This window comes from Phyllobates terribilis, unplaced genomic scaffold, assembly GCF_046119375.1.
Source record: "Phyllobates terribilis strain yellow unplaced genomic scaffold, ASM4611937v1 Scaffold_60__1_contigs__length_8166268, whole genome shotgun sequence".
NCBI classification, from domain to species: Eukaryota; Metazoa; Chordata; class Amphibia; order Anura; family Dendrobatidae; genus Phyllobates; species Phyllobates terribilis.
The window spans coordinates 6,457,618-6,477,482 of NW_027362820.1; the positions used below are offsets into that span (position 1 = coordinate 6,457,618).

At 44.3% G+C, this 19,865-nt stretch overlaps 1 protein-coding gene across 4 annotated transcripts in view; it reads left to right on the forward strand.

Annotated features, from left to right (window-relative positions):
- Positions 1-19,865, forward strand: part of LOC141192334 (uncharacterized) — a 732,001-nt gene that overhangs the window by 699,350 nt on the left and 12,786 nt on the right. The window contains exon 1 of one of the 4 annotated variants that reach the window (XM_073661845.1): positions 5,947-5,968. The exons of the other annotated variants lie outside the window; for them this stretch is intronic. The gene's annotated coding sequence lies outside the window, so the exon portion shown is untranslated. Of the gene's footprint in view, positions 1-5,946; positions 5,969-19,865 lie in introns of those variants that run through there. 4 annotated transcript variants of the gene reach the window in all.

The window sequence follows — 19,865 nt, forward strand, 5'->3', positions numbered from 1 at the left end:
CACCTCGTACACACGCGGCTCCGCTCCGTACGCCTCGTACACACGCGGCTCCGCTCCGTACGCCTCGTACACGCGCGGCTCCGCTCCGTACGCCTCGTACACGCGCGGCTCCGCTCCGTACGCCTCGTACACGCGCGGCTCTGCTCCGTACGCCTCTTACACGCGCGGCTCCGCTCCGTACGCCTCGTACACGCGCGGCTCCGCTCCGTACGCCTCGTACACGCGCGGCTCCGCTCGGTACGCCTCGTACACGCGCGGCTCCGCTCGGTACGCCTCGTACACGCGCGGATCCGCTCGGTACGCCTCGTACACGCGCGGCTCTGCACGCCTCGTACACGCGCGGCTCCGCTCCGTACGCCTCGTACACACGCGGCTCCGCTCCGTACGCCTCATACACGCGCGGCTCCGCTCCGTACGCCTCGTACACGCGCGGCTCCGCTTCGTACGTCTCTTACACACGTGGCTTCGCTCCGTACGCCTCTTACATGTGCGGCTCCACTCGGTACGCCTCGTACACGCGCGGCTCCGCTCCGTACACCTCGTACACACGCGGCTCTGCTCCGTACACCTCGTACACGCGCGACTCTGCTCCGTACACCTCGTACACGCGCGGCTCTGCTCCGTACACCTCGTACACACACGGCTCCGCTCCGTACACCTCGTACACACGCGGCTCTGCTCCGTACACCTTCTATACACACGGCTCTGCTCCGTACACCTCGTACACACGGCTCCACTCCGTACACCTCGTACACGCGTGGCGCTGCCCCGTACGCCTCGTACACGCGCGGCTCTGCCCCGTACGCCTCGTACACATGCGGCTCTGCTCCGTACGCCTCGTACACGCACGACTCCGCACGCCTCGTACACGCGTGGCTCGGCTCCGCACGCCTCGTACACGCGCGGATCCGCACCGTACGCCTCGTACACGCGCGGCTCCGCACCGTACGCCTCGTACACACGCGACTCCGCTCCGTACGCCTCGTACACACACGGCTCCGCTCCGTACACCTCGTACACACGGCTCCGCTCCGTACACCTCGTACACACGGCTCCGCTCCATACACCTCGTACACGCGCGGCTCCGCACCGTACGCCTCGTACACGCGCGACTCCGCTCCGTACGCCTCGTACACGCGCGACTCCGCTCCGTACGCCTCGTACACGCGCGACTCCGCTCCGTACGCCTCGTACACACGCGACTCCGCTCCGTACGCCTCGTACACACACGGCTCCGCTCTGTACACCTCGTACACACGGCTCCGCTCTGTACACCTCGTACACATGGCTCCGCTCCGTACACCTCGTACACACGGCTCCGCTCCGTACACCTCGTACACGCGCGGCTCTGCCCCGTACACCTCGTACACATGCGGCTCTGCCCCGTACACGCGCGGCTCCGCACCGTACACCTCGTACACATGCGGCTCCGCTCCGTACACCTCGTACACACACGGCTCCGCTCCGTACATCTCGTACACGCGCGGCTCCGTACACCTCGTACACACGCGGCTCTGCTCCGTACGCCTCGTACACACGCGGCTCTGCTCCGTACACCTCGTACACACGCGGCTCTGCTCCGTACACCTCGTACACACGCGGCTCCGCTCCGTACACCTCGTACACACACGGCTCCGCTCCGTACACCTCGTACACACACGGCTCCGCTCCGTACGCCTCGTACACCGCGGCTCCGCTCCGTACGCCTCGTACACGCGCGGCTCCGCTCCGTACGCCTCGTACACGCGCGGCTCCGCTCCGTACGCCTCGTACACGCGCGGCTCCGCTCCGTACGCCTCGTACACGCGCGGCTCCGCTCCGTACGCCTCGTACACCGCGGCTCCGCTCCGTACGCCTCGTACACGCGCGGCTCCGCTCCGTACGCCTCGTACACGCGCGGCTCCGCTCCGTACGCCTCGTACACGCGCGGCTCCGCTCCGTACGCCTCGTACACGCGCGGCTCCGCTCCGTACGCCTCGTACACGCGCGGCTCCGCTCCGTACGCCTCGTACACACGCGGCTCTGCTCCGTACACCTCGTACACACACGGCTCTGCTCCGTACACCTTGTACACACGCGGCTCTGCTACATCCACACTGTAAACCCCTCCTGACCCCACACATAAACTTCAGCTCATCCAGCACCATGACAACCAGCACAGCAGAGTCCTGCATCCACTGAGGCCCCTGATCATGTGACCCCTGACTCCTCCCCTCCTGTGACCTCATCACAGGTCCTGTGCGCACAGAGCAGCCATATATGTGGTGGGGCTCTGCAGGTGGAGGTATGTTGAGACCCCCATTACTGGGCGCAGGGGGCATTAACCCCTTCAGCACCGAGACTCTTTTGGGGTCTTGTGTTGCCCCTTTATAAGAATCATAAGGTTTTTGTTCTGTTTCCTGTAATAGATACATACGACCCAACTATGGAGACAGGAAGGGAGGAAACGTATTGTTCTCATAGTACAGGACCCCTTTACTGATCCCACAGTGTAATGCCCCCATTATGCCCCTTATGCAGGATGTATGATGTCCCCACAGTGTAATGCCCCCATTATGCCCCTTATGCAGGATGTATGATTCCCCCACAGTGTAATGCCCCCATTATGCCCCTTATGCAGGATGTATGATGCCCCCCACAGTGTAATGCCCCCATTATGCCCCTTATGTTGTATGTATGATGCCCCCCACACAGTGTAATGCCCCCATTATGCCCCTTATGCAGTATGTATGATGCCCCCACACAGTGTAATGCCATTATGCCCCTTATGTTGTATGTATGATGCCCCCCACACAGTGTAATGCCCCCATTATGCCCCTTATGCAGTATGTATGATGCCCCCACACACAGTGTAATGCCCCCATTATGCCCCTTATGCAGTATGTATGATGCCCCCACACAGTGTAATGCCACCATTATGCCCCTTATGCAGGATGTATGATGCCCCCCACAGTGTAATGCCCCCATTATGCCCCTTATGCAGGATGTATGATGCCCCCACACAGTGTAATGCCACCATTATGCCCCTTATGCAGTATGTATGATGCCCCACACAGTGTAATGCCCCCATTATGCCTCTTATGCAGGATGTATGATGCCTCCCACACAGTGTAATGCCCCCATTATGCCCCTTATGCAGTATGTATGATGCCCCCACACAGTGTAATGCCCCCATTATGCCCCTTATGCAGGTTGTATGATGCCCCACACAGTGTAATGCCCCCATTATGCCTCTTATGCAGGATGTATTATGCCCCCCACACAGTGTAATGCCCCCATTATGCCCCTTATGCAGTATGTATGATGCCCCCCACACAGTGTAATGCCCCCATTATGCCCCTTATACAGGATGTATGATGCCCCCCACACAGTGTAATGCCCCCATTATACCCCTTATACAGGATGTATGATGCCCCACACAGTGTAATGCCCCCATTATGCCTCTTATGCAGGATGTATGATGCCCCCCACACAGTATAATGCCCCCATTATGCCCCTTATGCAGGATGTATGATGCCCCACACAGTGTAATGCCCCAATTATGCCCCTTATGCAGTATGTATGATGCCCCCACACAGTGTAATGCCCCCATTGTGCTCCTTATGCAGTATGTATGAAGCCCCCACACAGTGTAATGCCCCCATTATGCCTCTTATGCAGGATGTATGATGCCCCCCACACAGTGTAATGCCCCCATTATGCCCCTTATGCAGTATGTGTGATGCCCCCCACACAGTGTAATGCCCCCATTATGCCCCTTATACAGGATGTATGATGCCCCACACAGTGTAATGCCCCCATTATGCCTCTTATGCAGGATGTATGATGCCCCCCACACAGTGTAATGCCCCCATTATGCCCCTTATGCAGTATGTATGATGCCCCCACACAGTGTAATGCCCCCATTATACCTCTTATGCAGGATGTATGATGCCCCACACAGTGTAATGCCCCCATTATGCCCCTTATGCAGTATGTATGATGCCCCCACACAGTGTAATGCCCCCATTATGCTCCTTATGCAGTATGTATGAAGCCCCCACACAGTGTAATGCCCCCATTATGCCTCTTATGCAGGATGTATGATGCCCCCCACACAGTGTAATGCCTCCATTATGCCCCTTGTGCAGTATGTATGATGCCCCCCACACAGTATAATGCCCCCATTATGCCCCTTATACAGGATGTATGATGCCCCACACAGTGTAATGCCCCCATTATGCCTCTTACGCAGGATGTATGATGCCCCCCACACAGTGTAATGCCCCCATTATGCTCCTCATGCAGTATGTATGATGCCCCCACACAGTGTAATGCCCCCATTATGCCCCTTATGCAGGATGTATGATGCCCCACACAGTGTAATGCCCCCATTATGCCCCTTATGCAGTATGTATGATGCCCCCACACAGTGTAATGCCCCCATTATGCTCCTTATGCAGTATGTATGAAGCCCCCACACAGTATAATGTTCCCCCAGTAGCGCCTGAGGTCCTGTAGTTGGAACAATCCCTCTGGAGTTGGTTTTCCCTTTGCCTGCTCCCCTACATGTAGACCCTCGAGCATGTATACATGCATGTAGGGGAGCAGGCCTTACTAGATATCGAGGCTTTGTACAGTAATATACCGCATGAGGATGGTATCAGAGGAGTAAGACATTTCCTGAAATCGAGATCAATAGAGTGTAGCAGACATAATGACTTCATGGAGGATCTTCTAAAATTCGCTATTACTCATAACTTCTTTCTTTTTGACAGGAAGTACTTCCACCAGTTCAGGGGTACTGCGATGGGGAGCCCCTGTGCACCCTCACATGCTAAAGTATTCCTGAGCTGGTAGGAGGAAACTACAATATTCAGGGATAATCATAAGTGGTGGCATCCATATATTGGGGTATGATATAGATATATTGACTACATTTTTATCATCTTGTCAGGGACGAGTGAACAATCTTTTGAATTTGTCAGAGAACTCAATATCCATAGAGTGGGCCTTAGATTTATATCAGAGTTTAATTTTTACCAGCTGCCTTTCATGGATGTACTAATCAAGAAGGATTGCAATGGGACCCTAGGAACACTCATCTATCATAAACCTTCAAGCACTAATAAACTATTGAAGTGGGATAGCCAACACCCCATCCCCATAAAAAGAAGAATACCCTGGGGCCAGTTTTTACGGTTGGGTACTGCTCTAATGTCACAGATTTTAATATACAGGCAATAGACCTGAACATCAGATTCAGGGAAAAAGGGTACTCATGGTACATTTTGGATTGCACATCATCGTTTGCAGAAAAATGGGAGAGACAGACACTCCTTCATACCTAACCTAGAGACCAAGAAAAAACTGGACAACACGAGTAAGAAAAACTTACGACAATCAGAGTGACTGTATCTTTCATATCCTCAGAAAACACTGGGATATACTTGTGGCTGATCCGGACTTGAGGGTGCTGTAGGATCTACTCCCACATTAACTTTCAGAAACGGTCAGACAATTAGGGACCATTTAGTGCATAGTTACTGTCAGGGAAATATTGAGAAAGTATTAACAATTTCTCTCTGTCCCTGAAACCCCTCTTCATCCCTCCCTTATCCACCATTTGTCACCAGAGGAGAGCTGACACTCCAGCTGTTGGTATGCAAAAAACAGTACAAGAAGTTCAGTAACCTATTCTACTTAACATACAAATGCATCTCCTCTTAGCACAGACCTGGGATAGATTGACACCTTCCAGCATAGGGGCAGAGATGGAAGAAAAGAGGAAATGACTCGTTTAGGCTCAAAAGGGGTTTAACAAAGACTGCAGAATCTTCAAAATAACTAAAGTTTCATAATTCTCAAAATGAAGGGACCCATATTTTTAGTGACAGGGTCAGCTTGGGAATGATATGGATATTTTCCTGTCTCTGTAGGTCCCAAAATAACAGATCGCAGCTATACCGTGTGAGGTCTCTTGAGAAAGGTAAAATCATAACGAAAAAATTGTATCACTTTCGGGCCTCTACGATCGACCCACAATAAGTTATCACAAAAAACAGATATCTAATAAAGATATGAAGGCTGGAGACCAGCCCCCATAATGTCATCCCAGGGGGTGTGTGGGCCGGTCTTTCACTTCAGCATAAAAGAATCTGCTGAGGTTGGAGTAGTATTCATTGCGGGAGTATATATTTATTATAGCAACGGATCTTGCTCGATAACAGTCAAATCAAGCTTAGTGTCTCCCCTTCACCTATATTGAATTGTCTCAGCGATCATTATAGTAAGTCTTCTTTAATCCTGTTTATTTTGTGTAACTACTTATGTATTGTATTGTCCACTTTTGTAAAATCTTGTATATTTTTCATAATACTGCCTCCCTTTTGGATTAAATATAAAATGTAATAATTCTTTTTCTTTTTTGCTGTAATTGTTCCCTCCCCCGAAGCCATACGCTATCAGAACGCAAGCGTCCGCCCATTCCTGTATTATATTTCAAATCTGGACAGCGGTGGCAACAATTTATATTAACCCCTTGAAAGCCTGAGGCGTTTTAGAACGCCCCAGGCCATCACCCCCGGTCCAGTTAGGGCTCCGGCTGTGAGCCTGCATTCAACCGAGCACATGTCAGCTGATTCTTAAAGCCCATCGGTGACCCCGTCACATGATGGGTGGGCATGACAACCCTTGGTCTGCAGCAGACCCCAGTGGTTGTCATGTAATTATCACTATGAGAGCCACCTAGAGGTCGGCGCTCATAGCACAGGAGCATTTCTGCTACATAGAGGTGATCTGCTCATCACCTCTATGTAACAGAGGCGATCGGACAGTTGCTGCTTCTAGTCTCCTATGGAGACTATACAAGCAAGCAAAAAGTGTTAAAAAAAAGTTTTTAAAAATATTAAAAAAATATAAAAGTTTAAATCACCTCCCTTTTGCCCCAATCAAAATAAAATAATAAAAAAACCAACCCACATGCACATATTTGGTATCGCCGTTGTTCAGAATCGCCCGATCTATCAATATTAAAAAAGAATTGATCCGAACGGTAAACGGCGTAACGAGAAAAAAATTCTAAACGCCAGAATTACGTTTTTTGGTCGCCGCAACATTGCAATAAAATGCAATAACGGGCGATGAAAACATCACATCTACTCCAAAATGTTACTAATAAAAACGTCAGTTCGGTGTGCAAAAACTAAACCCTCACCCGGCCCCAGATCCTGAAAAATGGAGACACTACAAGTCTTGGAAAATGGTGCCTTTTTTTTTTTTAGCAAACTTTGGATTTTTTTTCACCACTTAAAAAAAAAAGAACCTATACATGTTTGGTGTCTACGAACTTGTAATGACCTGGAGAATAAGAAGGGCAGGTCAGTTTTAGCATTCAGTGAACGTGGTAAAAAAAACAAAAACATCTGTGGTATTGCACTTTTTTTGCATTTTCATTGCGTTTGGATTTTTTTCCTGGTTTCCCATACACGATATGGTAAAACCAGTAATGTCGTTCAAAAGTACAACTCATCCCGCAAAAAATAAGCCCTCACATGACCATATTAAAAATAAAAACGCTATGGCTCTGGGAACAAGAGAAGCAAAAAGCGAAAATGCAAAAAGGAAAATCCCAGGGTCCTTAAGGGGTTAATGGGCTATCGTGAAGCTGACAGTGACCGTACGGGGGCGTAGACACACATTCCATGCGTTGGAATCTGGAGGTGTGATGCCATACGCTCACTGGTCGTTTGCCGATACGTACTTAGTGGGTAGTCGGGATCGTGTGCTCGCCACTCCCTGACGAAATCCGGACAGAGTAACGGCAACGGTGAGATATTGTGTGATCTCCCCGGTGTCGTCACTGTGGAACCCTGACAACTTCTATAAAAAACCTGCACCCAAGGGGACTTGGCTAGATAGAGGAATCTACGGTTTCTTTAGATTTGGAGAACATTGTCCATTTAATTGGATGAGACCATGTAAATCTTTCTTGAGTTCCTCCATGCTTAAAATCTTTTTCTAGTGTGATTATTCCAACTGTAAATCCTCAGGACTAGTATATATGGTCACACCTGCCCCTAGATTATGTAGGCAAGATCAAGAGGGAGTCTAGGAGGAGTGTGGGGTGGCATTTGGGCAGTATACGCCATGGTTGGGACACCCCATTAGCGAGACATATGAACAGTGTACATTGAGATCAAACTGGAGACATCTCCTTTTGTATCATTGAGATGGTTCAACCCAATGTGAGAGGAGGTGATCACAATAGATGTATCCTCAAAAAAGAAAGTAAGTGGATTGTTAGACTGGATTCACGAGCCCCTAAGGCAGGGCTCGACAAACCCAGGCGCCTGGTCGCCAGTGGCGCCTAGAAAATGTTGTCTGGCGCCTAGAAAATGTTGCCTGGTGCTTGAGGAGTTGAGAAGAAAAAAAAATACTCTCAATCCAATCCCACCTCCTGCACGGAGTCATCCAATCGGAGGAAGCAGGGACAGTATCGCTCAGGCCGCCTTCTCCACTTTGCTCCGCCCCCCTTATGCTCCGGGACTGGACAGGGAGAGTTGGGTTACGGGGGAAGGATCGCTGTGGCCGGGGGCCCGTTCTCATCTCCCGCTACCTGTGTAAGTACATACAAAGGCCGTGCTCCCCGGGGAGACGCCGTGTGTGAGGGGGTCTATATGTACAGTTTGTCAACAAAAAAACGGAACAGGCATTTTTTTAAAAAAATTAGTTTCTTTGATTTTTCTGAGAAAAAAACTGAGAATATAAAAAATTTATAAATGTAATGACATCTATTTATTTTTTTTTAAAAAGCAATTTTTAAAGCATTCGTAAAAATTTAAAAAAAAATGTCAAGAAAAAAACGGAACAACAATTTATCTTTACTTTTCCGTCCAAAAAACATTTAAGGTGAGTATGTTGTTTCATTGATTTAGAAAAGTGTTGTTCCTACAAAAAAGGATTTGAAGCTTCTTATGGTTAGAAAATAAAATATATGGATAATAAGGCAGATTGATTTTTAATCTTCTCTAGAAGTGCTGAGAGACCCTATCCTGCTGGACCACCACTGAATGGAGTTTCCTACATTGCTAAATCTTTTTGTAAGTAGGGTATAGCAGTATATACACAGTATATGCTGTAATTATATGGTTACTATATGGCAGTATATTCACAGTGTATCCCATTATTATATGGCGGACTGCGGAGTGCTGCTGGAAGAACAAAGTCGGGTGCCGCTGGGAGAACGAAGCCGGAGTACTGCCTCGTCCACTCGGACAAAGAAGGGTAAAGAGATCATGTGTAAGTTATAATTGGCATAGCAGAGCAAAGTGCACATTTTTTTTTCTTTTCTGGGTTCAGGAAAAAAATGAAGCGCAGAGCAACAGAGAGAATACCAGAAAATGAAAAGCAACTGAAAATGACACAGTTCTTTACAAAGACCTCTCTTGAAAGCGCAGTGCAACAGGTAGAAAGTGCCGGGCAACAGGTAACTGAAGAAACAAGAGTTGACCCACCAGCAGAGGAGTCCCCATCAACAAGCCGTTGCCAAACTGCTGGACCCAGGAGATTTAGGCAAGAGTGGTGTAAAGAACTCGCATGGCTTAAATTTGACCATACAACTGGTATAGCTATATGCGAGATTTGTGCTTCCTTCCCTGGCATTGCTGACCAAGCATCTAGGATCGTAAAAGGATTTTCAGGACCCTTTAAACTTGAAACCTTCAAAAAGCAGCAAAGTCTCTCCAGCATCTAAATTGTGTGGAGGCTAAACATGCAGCGTTGGCTCCAGAAGCTACTCCATTGGCTGCTTGTATAAGGAAAATGGATGAAGACATTTTTAAACATATGACCATTCTATTTAATGTGGCCTATTATATTGCCAAAAACAACAGACCTTTCACAGATTTTGAAGGGTTGCTAGAGTTGACGGAGAAATTAGGGAGTGCTGTGCGACAGGAATATGCAAACGATAAAAGATGCAAAGAATTCATTTCCCATATTGCAGAAATAATCAGGAAAAACCTAATCAGTGAGCTCAAAGAGGCAAAATATGTCAGCTTGATGCTAGATGGCTCAACTGACAAAGCAGGGGTTGAACAACTGATTCTGTATGTCAGGTACATCAAGGACAACAGGGTCAAAGAAGTATTTCTTTCTGTTTCTCCTCTTGAAATGGCTACTGCAGATGGATATTTAGAAGCGCTCACAGAAGAACTTAGAACACTTGGTCTTGTAGGCTGGCTTTCTTCAAGTCACTTGATTGCCATTGGTACAGATGGTGCTGCCAGCATGATTGGGACCGAAAATGGCTTGGTGCAGAAAATACGCCAAAACATAAGTCATTTAATTGGCATTCACTGTGTTGCACACCGATTGAACTTAAGTGTATTAAGTTCAGTAAAACAAGCTAAATTAATTGATGATTTTGACTCTATTTTAAAGAAACTCTACCAATTTTATCAATACTCACCTAAGAGAATGCGACAGCTGAAGCAAGTAGCAGAAAACCTGCAGCTTACAATTGTGAAATTCCAATACTTGCATAATGTCAGATGGGTAGCAAGCAAAGTCGGTGCTCTGTCTGCACTTGTCAAAGACTGGAAATGCGTGACAATCCACCTAGAAAGTGTGGCTGCGGAAAAAGACAGTGCCTCTGCAGCTGCCCATGGTTTACTGAGAAAGCTCACAGATTTTAAATTTGTTCACATGCTCCATTTTCTACTGGACTATCTGGAAATTCTTAAAAACTTGTCACTTATATTTCAAAGGGAAGAGCTTTTTTTAAGCACAATTGAGTTGCATGTGAAAAGCACAATTTCAACAATCAATTCACTTAGAGATGCACCAAAACAACATGAGGCCAGATTTGTCTCAGGAACATCTCTTCAAGGACTGTTTCAAAATGTACAGCTACATGGACTGAGCAACACTGTAGCTGCATCAATTCAGCAGGAAAAAGCTAATTTAATTAATCATGCAGTTAAATACTTGACAGTGCGATTTCTAAGTGATATAAATATTGAAAGATCCACCGCAGTGTTTGACACCTTTGCCTGGCCAGCAGGAACAACATTGCAAGACTACGGTGTGGTTGAGATTACTGCATTGGCTCATCATTTTCGTAAACAGCTATCTCCACCTGAAAGTGATGACCAGTGCATTCACTCACTCCTCAATGAGTGGTATGAGTTTAAGGTCCTTGGAAAAGGAAAGAAACTGTGTGAGCTTCTGGATTTGGCACTCTCCAACACCGAGAGATTTCCAGTTCTGGGAAACCTGTTGTCGATTTTGGCGGTGCTCCCTGTCTCAACCTCATGTTGTGAAAGAGGATTTAGTTTGATGAACATGGTCAAAAATAAATTCAGATCAAGGATGCAAGAAGAAAGTTTAAGTGACTTGTTTATGATCACCATGAATGGGCCATCTGTGAAGGCGTTTGATCTTGCCAAGGCTGTGGACCACTGGTACTTCAGCTCTAAAATCACAAGGCATGTTCATGGCCACAAAAAGCAAAGTGAAAAACACTAGAATGTTGCCTAAAATCTAAAATATCAAAATATAATATTTATTATCTTTAAAAGTAAAATGTTGTTTATAACGTTTGTAATGTTTTTTTTGTTAAATTAAAAACCAAGTTTGCTTAAAAAAAATTCTGGCTCCTAAATTTTTTGGCTGGCTCCTAGATTCTGAACAACTTTGTCGACCCCTGCCCTAAGGGACTCAATGAGCAAATTTCTTATGCTTGTTTTGTGTGAATACAGCCCCATTCTGGATTATATTTTTAGATTGTATACTCTACCCATTGCTACTCAGTTCCCTGTGAATGGGGTTCACATAGTATTGTACTTCATCGAGATATCTGAGCTTCTATATCAGAATTATTACTTAGCAATTATTCCACATATACTATTTATTAATTAACAAGTGTGGTGATCCTTGTGTATCTCTAATTGTGCAATAGGGGACAAATTTGACCATTTAGGAGTATACTGTGGGCCATCATCCCATATCTTATGTAGTGATAAAGTAGATCTACATTCCTATTGCATGATGGGAGGATGTGCAATACTTGTTTTTAGTCTCCCATGACGCTGATCTCAGAGATAGAAAAATCCTATGTTGGTGGAATGCAATCCAAAACCATTATGTGCTCCGGTATGGAACGCATGCTTCCGGACATGCGCATTCGCAGATAGGAGACCGTGATGCACTCCGGCGTGGAACGCACATGTCTGGGCACGTTTGTGCTTTCTGCCCGCCTGTCTCCGTTGTTTTGTGCTGGATTTTGGGGAATACTTGAGAATTTATTTTTGTTCCATCTGTCTTTAATTGATCCATCAGATTTGTCCTCAGAGAATCATAATTAGAGGAACCCATGGACACATTGGGATTTGTGAAGCTGACCTCCACTCTCCTCTATTTCCTTTGAATTTATTGTGTGACCTGTATTTCAGAACAGTAGCTCTTGGTTTGTTTCACTTCCATGTGTAAATTGAATTTGACTCGTAGTCTTTGATATCTCTTTCAAACTTAGCTTTTTTGATGTCTGAGATCCATCCTCCAGACTTTGTAAATTCTTTTGCATATTTTGTTTGATTTTTGTATCCAAAAAGGCTTCTACACTTGGCGGAAAACTTTCAACTAGTTATTTTCAAGAAACAAATATCAAACGTAATGTGACTTGGTTATCCTTGGTTAGGTTTTTTTTTTATTTAGATTGTGAGCCCCAATGGGGACAGCGATGATAATGTATGTAAAGCTCTGCGGAATATGTTGGCGCTATATAAAAATAAAGAATATATATATATATATATATAATATAATGTGGACATACACCCTGTAAAGCATGCAACTATGTTAACCGCTTCCCGACCGCCCACTGTACATAAACGTCCGCGCTGCCTGGGCTCTGTGCAGCGCTCAAGACCCCCAGGGTCCTGCAAGCGCGGCGAGAGCGGTGCAGAGCGTTAGCTCTGACAGGGAACATCATCGGGACCTGATTGGATCAGGTCCCAGTGATGTTAACCCTTTGCTGTCTTCTATATGCCGCGATCTATAGTGATCGCGGCATATAGAAGACAGCAGGAGGAGAGGAGGTGGTATACTTACCTCTCCGAAGACCCCTGATACCTTCCAGGACCTTGTGTTGCTATGGCAGCTGGAGGTCACATGACAGCCTCCAGCTCTGACATATATGGTGTCCTGCCAGTGTCAGCCTGCAGCTGAAGCCTGGCAGGACACACTGACTGTGTGAAGATCTCATGTAATGTAATATATGTTTATTACATTACATGAGATCAGCGATCAGAAAAATAAAAATTAATGTCCCATACAGGGACTAAGTAAAAATGTAAAAAAAAGTAAAAAAAAATGTTTTGAAACTGTTAAAAAAAAAATACAAAATAAATTAAAATAAATAAATAAAATATTAAACCGATAAATCCGTATATTTATGCAAAAATAAAAAAAGTACACATATTTGGTATCGCCGCGTCCGAAACAACCCGAGCTATAAACCTGTCACACTAATTAACTCCTTCTGTGCACACCGTATTAAAAATAAATAAAAAACGGAGGAAAAAACTATGCTTTTTCCTCATATCGCCAAACAAAAAGTGGAAAAAAATGCGATCAAAAAGCAAAATGGAAATAAAAATGGTACCGCTGAAAACGTCATCTTGTTCCGCAAAAAAGTCGCCATACCGCTCCATCAGCCGAAAAATAAAAAAGTTATAGCGCTCAGAATAAAGCAATGCAAAAAAATATTTTTTATATAAAATTGTTTTATTGTGTAAAAGCGCCAAAACATAAAAAAAATATACAGTAAGTGTAATATCGCTGTAAACGTACCGACCCGAAGAATAACGCTGCCTGATCACTTTCACCACACGCAGAACGGCATAAAAAAAAACCCTCAAAAAACAATTCCTGAATTGTTGGTTTTTGTTAATTTTACCTCCCAAAAAATGGAATAGAAAGCGATCAAAAAATGTCACGTACCCAAAAATGGTACCAATAAAAATGTCAACTCATCCCGCAAAAAACAAGCCGTCACATGACTCTGTCGGCCGAAATATGGAAAAATTATAGCTCTCAAAATATGGTGATGCAAAAACTAGATTTTGCAAAAAAAAAAGCGTCTCTTAGTGTGTGACAGCTGTCAGTCATAAAAACCCGATATAAATCTGGTATCTCTGTAATCGCACCGACCCGAAGAATAAAGTAATCTAATCAGTTATATCACACGAGGAACGGTGTAAAAAAATAAATAAAACCAATTCTTCACCTGCTACTGATTTGTTTATTATGTCTCCCAAAGATCGCAGTAAGGCTCTGCTCACATTTATCCTGCGCTCTGCGCTGAGCACTCACGCCAGAGTTTCCGTGTAAATCTCTGAAATACGTGATTCAGACGAAACCCATGACGGAAGATTCCCTGTAATGAGGCAGATATAGGCCACTGTGAATGCCGTCTGGCCTGTGATCCCACGGTGTCATTTGTTTTAGGCGTGCATAAAAGTGCGGTTGGCCACAGTTTTGTGCACTTCTGAAAAAAAGGACACCACTAAACAGAGGCCAGACGGAGTCCAGAGTAACTCTGCTGCCTCATTACAGTGAATGGATCCTGCAGGGGTTTCATCTGAATTACATCACTTGGAAATTTAGATGGAAACCCCGATGTAAGTGCTCAGCCTAGAGCACCGGATAAATGTTACGTAAAATGTTCCCAATAAATAGCTTCAACTCAGTCCTCAAAAAAAGCTAGTCCCCACTCAGGTCCGTCATCTGTTAAAAATATAAGGGACTTCCAAGTTACTGGTAGCAGAAAAGCTCTGGAGAAGCGAAATGGCCCTTGCCCCCCAAAAGAAATTCAGAAAATATTGTGCTCCCAAATCCAAATGCCTATTCTACAATAATTTGTTATCCAATTGTCAAATAGCACTCCGTCCCCCCCAGATCTCGCCGTATGGCTGAGCGGTACGATACAGCCACATATGGGGTATGGCCACTTTTAGAAGAAATTGTGTGACTCATTTCGGCACCATTTTTACCCATTGTGTGAAAATGTAAAATCTGAGGGTAAAACATTTTTTTGTGGTAAAAATATAATTAGGCTTTTTTCACTGCCCAATGGTATAAATGTAAAAATTAAAAAATACTCACTACTTCCCTAGATAAATTCCTTGAGAGGTGTAGTTTATAAAATGGGGTCACTTGTGGGGGTTCCTGCTGTTTCGGCATGTAAGCGACTCTTCAAATGTGACATGGTGTCTGCAACCTATCCCAGCCAACATAGCGCTCCTTTCTCTTCCGAACCCTGCCGTACACCAAAGCAGTGGTTTTCCCCCACATATGGGGTATCGGCGTACTCAGGAGAAATTGTACAACAAATTTCATGGTGCAATTTATCCTATTACCCTTATGATAATGCAAAATTAAGGGATGAAAAACGTTTTTGTGGGAAAAATGTGAAAATTTTATTTTTACGGCTCAATATTATAAACTTCTGTGAAGCACCTTGGGGTTCAAGGTGCTCACCACACATCTAGATAAGTTCCCTAAGGGGTCTAGTTTCCAAAATGGTGTCACTTGTGGGGGGTTTCCACTGTTTAGGAACATCAGGGGCTCCCCAAATGCAACATGGCGTCCTCTAATTATTCAAACAAATTTTACATTCAAAAAGTCAAATGGCGCTCCTTCCCTTCCGAACCCTGCCGTGCACCCAAACAGTGGTTTTCCCTCACATATGTGGTATCATCGCGCTCAAGAGAAATTGCACAAAAAATTTTGGGGTCCATTTTTTCCTGTTACCCCTGTGAAAATAAAAAAAATTGGGTCTAAAGTAACATTTTTGTGAAAAAAGTTAAATGTTAATTTTTTTCTTCCACATTCCAAAAATTCCTGTGAAGCACCTGAAGGGTTTAATAAAGTTATTGAATGTGTTTTTGAGCACCTTGAGGAGTGCAGTTTTTAGAATGATGTCACTTTTGGGTATTTTCTGTCATAAAGACCCCTCAAAGTGACTTCAAATATGATGTGGTCCCTAAAAAAATGTTTTTGTAAATTTTGTTGGAAAAATGAGAAATCGCTGGTCAACTTTTAACCCTTATAGCTCCCTAACAAAAACAAATTTTGGTTCCAAAATTGTGCTGATGTAAAGTAGACATGTGGGAAATGTTATTTATTAACTATTTTGTGTGATCTATCTCTCTGATTTAAAGGCATGAAAATTCAAAGTTTGAAAATTGCTAAATTTTCAAAATTTTCGCCAAATTTCCGATTTTTTCACAAATGAACGCAAGTGATATCGAAGAAATTTTACCACTATCCTGAAGTACAATATGTCACGAAAAAACATTCTCAGAATCAGGGGGATCCGTTGAAGCGTTCCAGAGTAATTACTTCATAAAGTGACAGTGGTCAGAATTGTAAAAATTGGCCCGGTCACGAAGGCAAAAACAGGCTCTGGTGCGAAGTGGTTAATAAAACCAACACATTTGAAGAAAACCTAACAGGACTACAATTTGCAATACACAATTTCATCAGTTGTACCACTATAGGGGTCATCTACTTAATAGAGTGTATAGAGAGTTAACTACAATATGTGGGATGGATGTCAGATCCGCTATAAACATGTATTAGAAGACATTTATCTGACGCAATCAATCCCACAACATTAAACCTGTCTGTGGTTTCAAGACACTTTTCACAAAAACATAAAGGGGATATCAGATCCTTCAGATATTAGGAATAGAAAAGGTTTATAAACCATTAAGAGGTGGAGATATGAAAAGAAAAATCTTAAATAGAAAGTCATATTGGATATTTAATTTACAAACTAGAGCCCCACAGGGAATGGACATCAGACAGGATTAATATTACAGTGCAATTAATTGTATTTGTCTTTGATTTCCAGTGATTTTATTGAATGTCTCATGTATGAGTTGTATTTGTGTATTATCTTTTTCTTCCATACAATACAGGGTTAAATTGTCTGAGAAGTGCTCAGTAATCAATGGACACCCAGGAAAGGGAAGGATATAAAAGTATCACAGAGACTCACATGTTGTAAATCAGGAATAAGCATTGGTTTCCTATGCGGGCACTTGGTGGTATGCCATCACAACAGTTTTATGAACTCACAATAAGGCTATGTGCCCACGTAGCAGATTTGATCCAGAGCGTTTTTGCCTCTCTCTGGCAGAAAAAAACGCATGCTGATTTACATGCGTTTTTTCTGCCAGAGAGAAGCTTTTTTTCAGCGTTTTCGCATGCGTTTTTTCAAGCAGTTTTCCAAGCGATTTTGAGCATCTCTTGGAAAGTGCTTGACAAGTTGGTCACACTATATAAATCCGTGCAACCGGCATGGATTTATATATTGTAACCAAGTAATAGTTAAAAAAAGAATAAGAATGGTAAAAAATAAAAAAAAAAAGATTATACTCACCTTCCGATGTCTTCCCGGTGTCATCTCTGCTGCGTCCGGTCTCTTGCAATGCTCGCGCTGTTGTGAAGGACCTGCGGTGACATCATTGAGTCATGTGATGGGTCACATGACTCAGTGACGTCATGGCAGGTCCTTCACAACAGCGCGAGCATTGCAAGAGACCGGACGGCGTGGACAAAACACCGGAGGATATCGGAAGGTGAGTATAATCTTTATTTTTTGTTTTAAATTCTTTTATTTACAGATTCTATGGTACCTGAGTCTGGAGGAGAGTCTTCTGTCCTCCAGGCCTGGGTACCATCCACACATTAGAACGCGCCAATTACGCAAGTACAGATGCGGAATTGGCGCGTTCTAATGCAAGTCAATGGCGGTGATTACGCTGCGTGTCCGCAAAATTAATGGACATGCTGCGTATTTTTGAGCGCAGCATAAACGCTGCGGAAAAATACGCAGCATGGGCATTGAAAGTGCGGATTTGCATTGGAGACCATGGGGGAAGGTTTACCAAGCGTTTACGCTGCGGAAATTCCGCAGCATAAACGCTTGAAAAACGCATCGTGGGCACACAGCCTCAATGTGAGGTTTTAACAATATAGACCATGCTGGAGAATCCATCTCTCCTCCTTGCTCTACTTGAACCTTGAAATGTCCCTGACCAGGGCGGCTCCATGTGGTGATCTTCAGACAAGGTGCATTGAATAAATAGTGAGCTGACCTCCCTCTCCATTTTCCCATTATATCCATGTTTTCTCTATAGTGATGAATATTTATTTTTGCTAAAACTGTGATATTTTCACTTTAAAACTTTTTTTAAACCTTTTTTATAAACTTTTTTTAAACAACTCTCCTTAGTGCGATCATACAACACAGAAGCCTCTGATTGCTCAGATGATGCACTGTACTACTGTAGTGCCGTGTATTATCACTACCTGTGCAATAGTAACGTCCCCATACTCATGAGCTAAGTGTTGCCTGATCGGTCATTTGGCAGACGGTTATCTCTCCCGACTCCCCCATACACACAAATATTCCCGCTTTCCTCTGGTCTGAGAGAGTCGCCTCCAGACTCCTCTAGCGGAGGATTATCTACAGGAAGAACAAACATTTTAGCCTCTGAAATTCTGGATCATAGATCCTTCTCTGCCCTGACATTATCTGTTGGGAGGCCCCCAAAAACATTATATAGTTTACCAAACCCCCCTGAAATCAGTGCTTTCATGCAGCTTTAGTCTAATGTGTCTGGGGGCGTTAAAAGGTAACTTATTGAATGCTGCCTCTGGCCCGGCCTAATAGACTTTCGTACATTGCAGGCCCAGACACCATTATTAGGCATTTAAGTATCATAGTAACTAGGCAGCCCCATACTATTGAGTACTTGGGGGAGGAAGGTCATTCAGCCGAACTCTGTCAAACCTTCTTAGATGCCATGTTTGCTTTTTGCAGGAGCAAGTGGTTAAACTGCCAGGGATTTTATTGCAGCCGCACCCATGCCATCCCTGCGGTGTACATCTATGTTCTGGTGCTCAAAACAATTCATATAAGAACAAACACAAATGTTTAACATGTTAAAAAATGACAATGTGTCTTCTGCTTTTTGCATGTTTTTTTTTTTACAAGAATTGTTGGTGACAGTTTTCTTTTGAAACTTTTTAATATCTGCTTTTTTCTGTTTTTTTTTTCTTGTAATATAGGAAAGCCTAAGGCCAGAAGTAAACCCCATAATACACTGTACATGTAGACTTTAGTATCAAATCATTTCTGTCCACGGTGTTTGTGCAAACAAAACAGCTTTTATAAAAGCCTCACACTTCTGTGTGTGAATCAGACATGAGATCTAACTTAATAAAAGATTACAGTCTGGAGAAGACGGAAAACATTCATATAGACGGCCAGTGGTGCAGTAGTCAGTGACGGACTCTGGCCAAATATGGTTTTAGAGCCGTAGTAGAAGATGTTGCCTCATCATGACGTAGTTATTTCTCATGTCACTTGTAATGAATATCTCCTGCAGTATTGCTAATTCCAATTCCATTGTCGGAAAATGAGACAAGAAGTAGCGTTATGGAAGGTGTCATGAACTCACAAAGAGACGACACTGGGAAGATCACACAATCTCTCACCATTGCCGTCACTCTGTTGGGATATGTATATACACCCCCGTACGGTCACTGTCAGCTTCACGATAACCCAATTATTATTGTTCGCTGCCACCACCGTCCAGATTTGAAATATAATACAGGCCTGGTCGGACGCCTGCATTCTGGTAGGGTATAAGGCTTCGGGGGAGGGAACGATTATAGAGCAAAAGAAACAGGACTATTACATTTTATATTTAATCCAAAAGGAAGGCAGTGTTATGAAAAATATACAAGGATTTTACAAAGGGGACAATACAGTACAGAATATACAGTTACACAATATAAACAGGATTAAA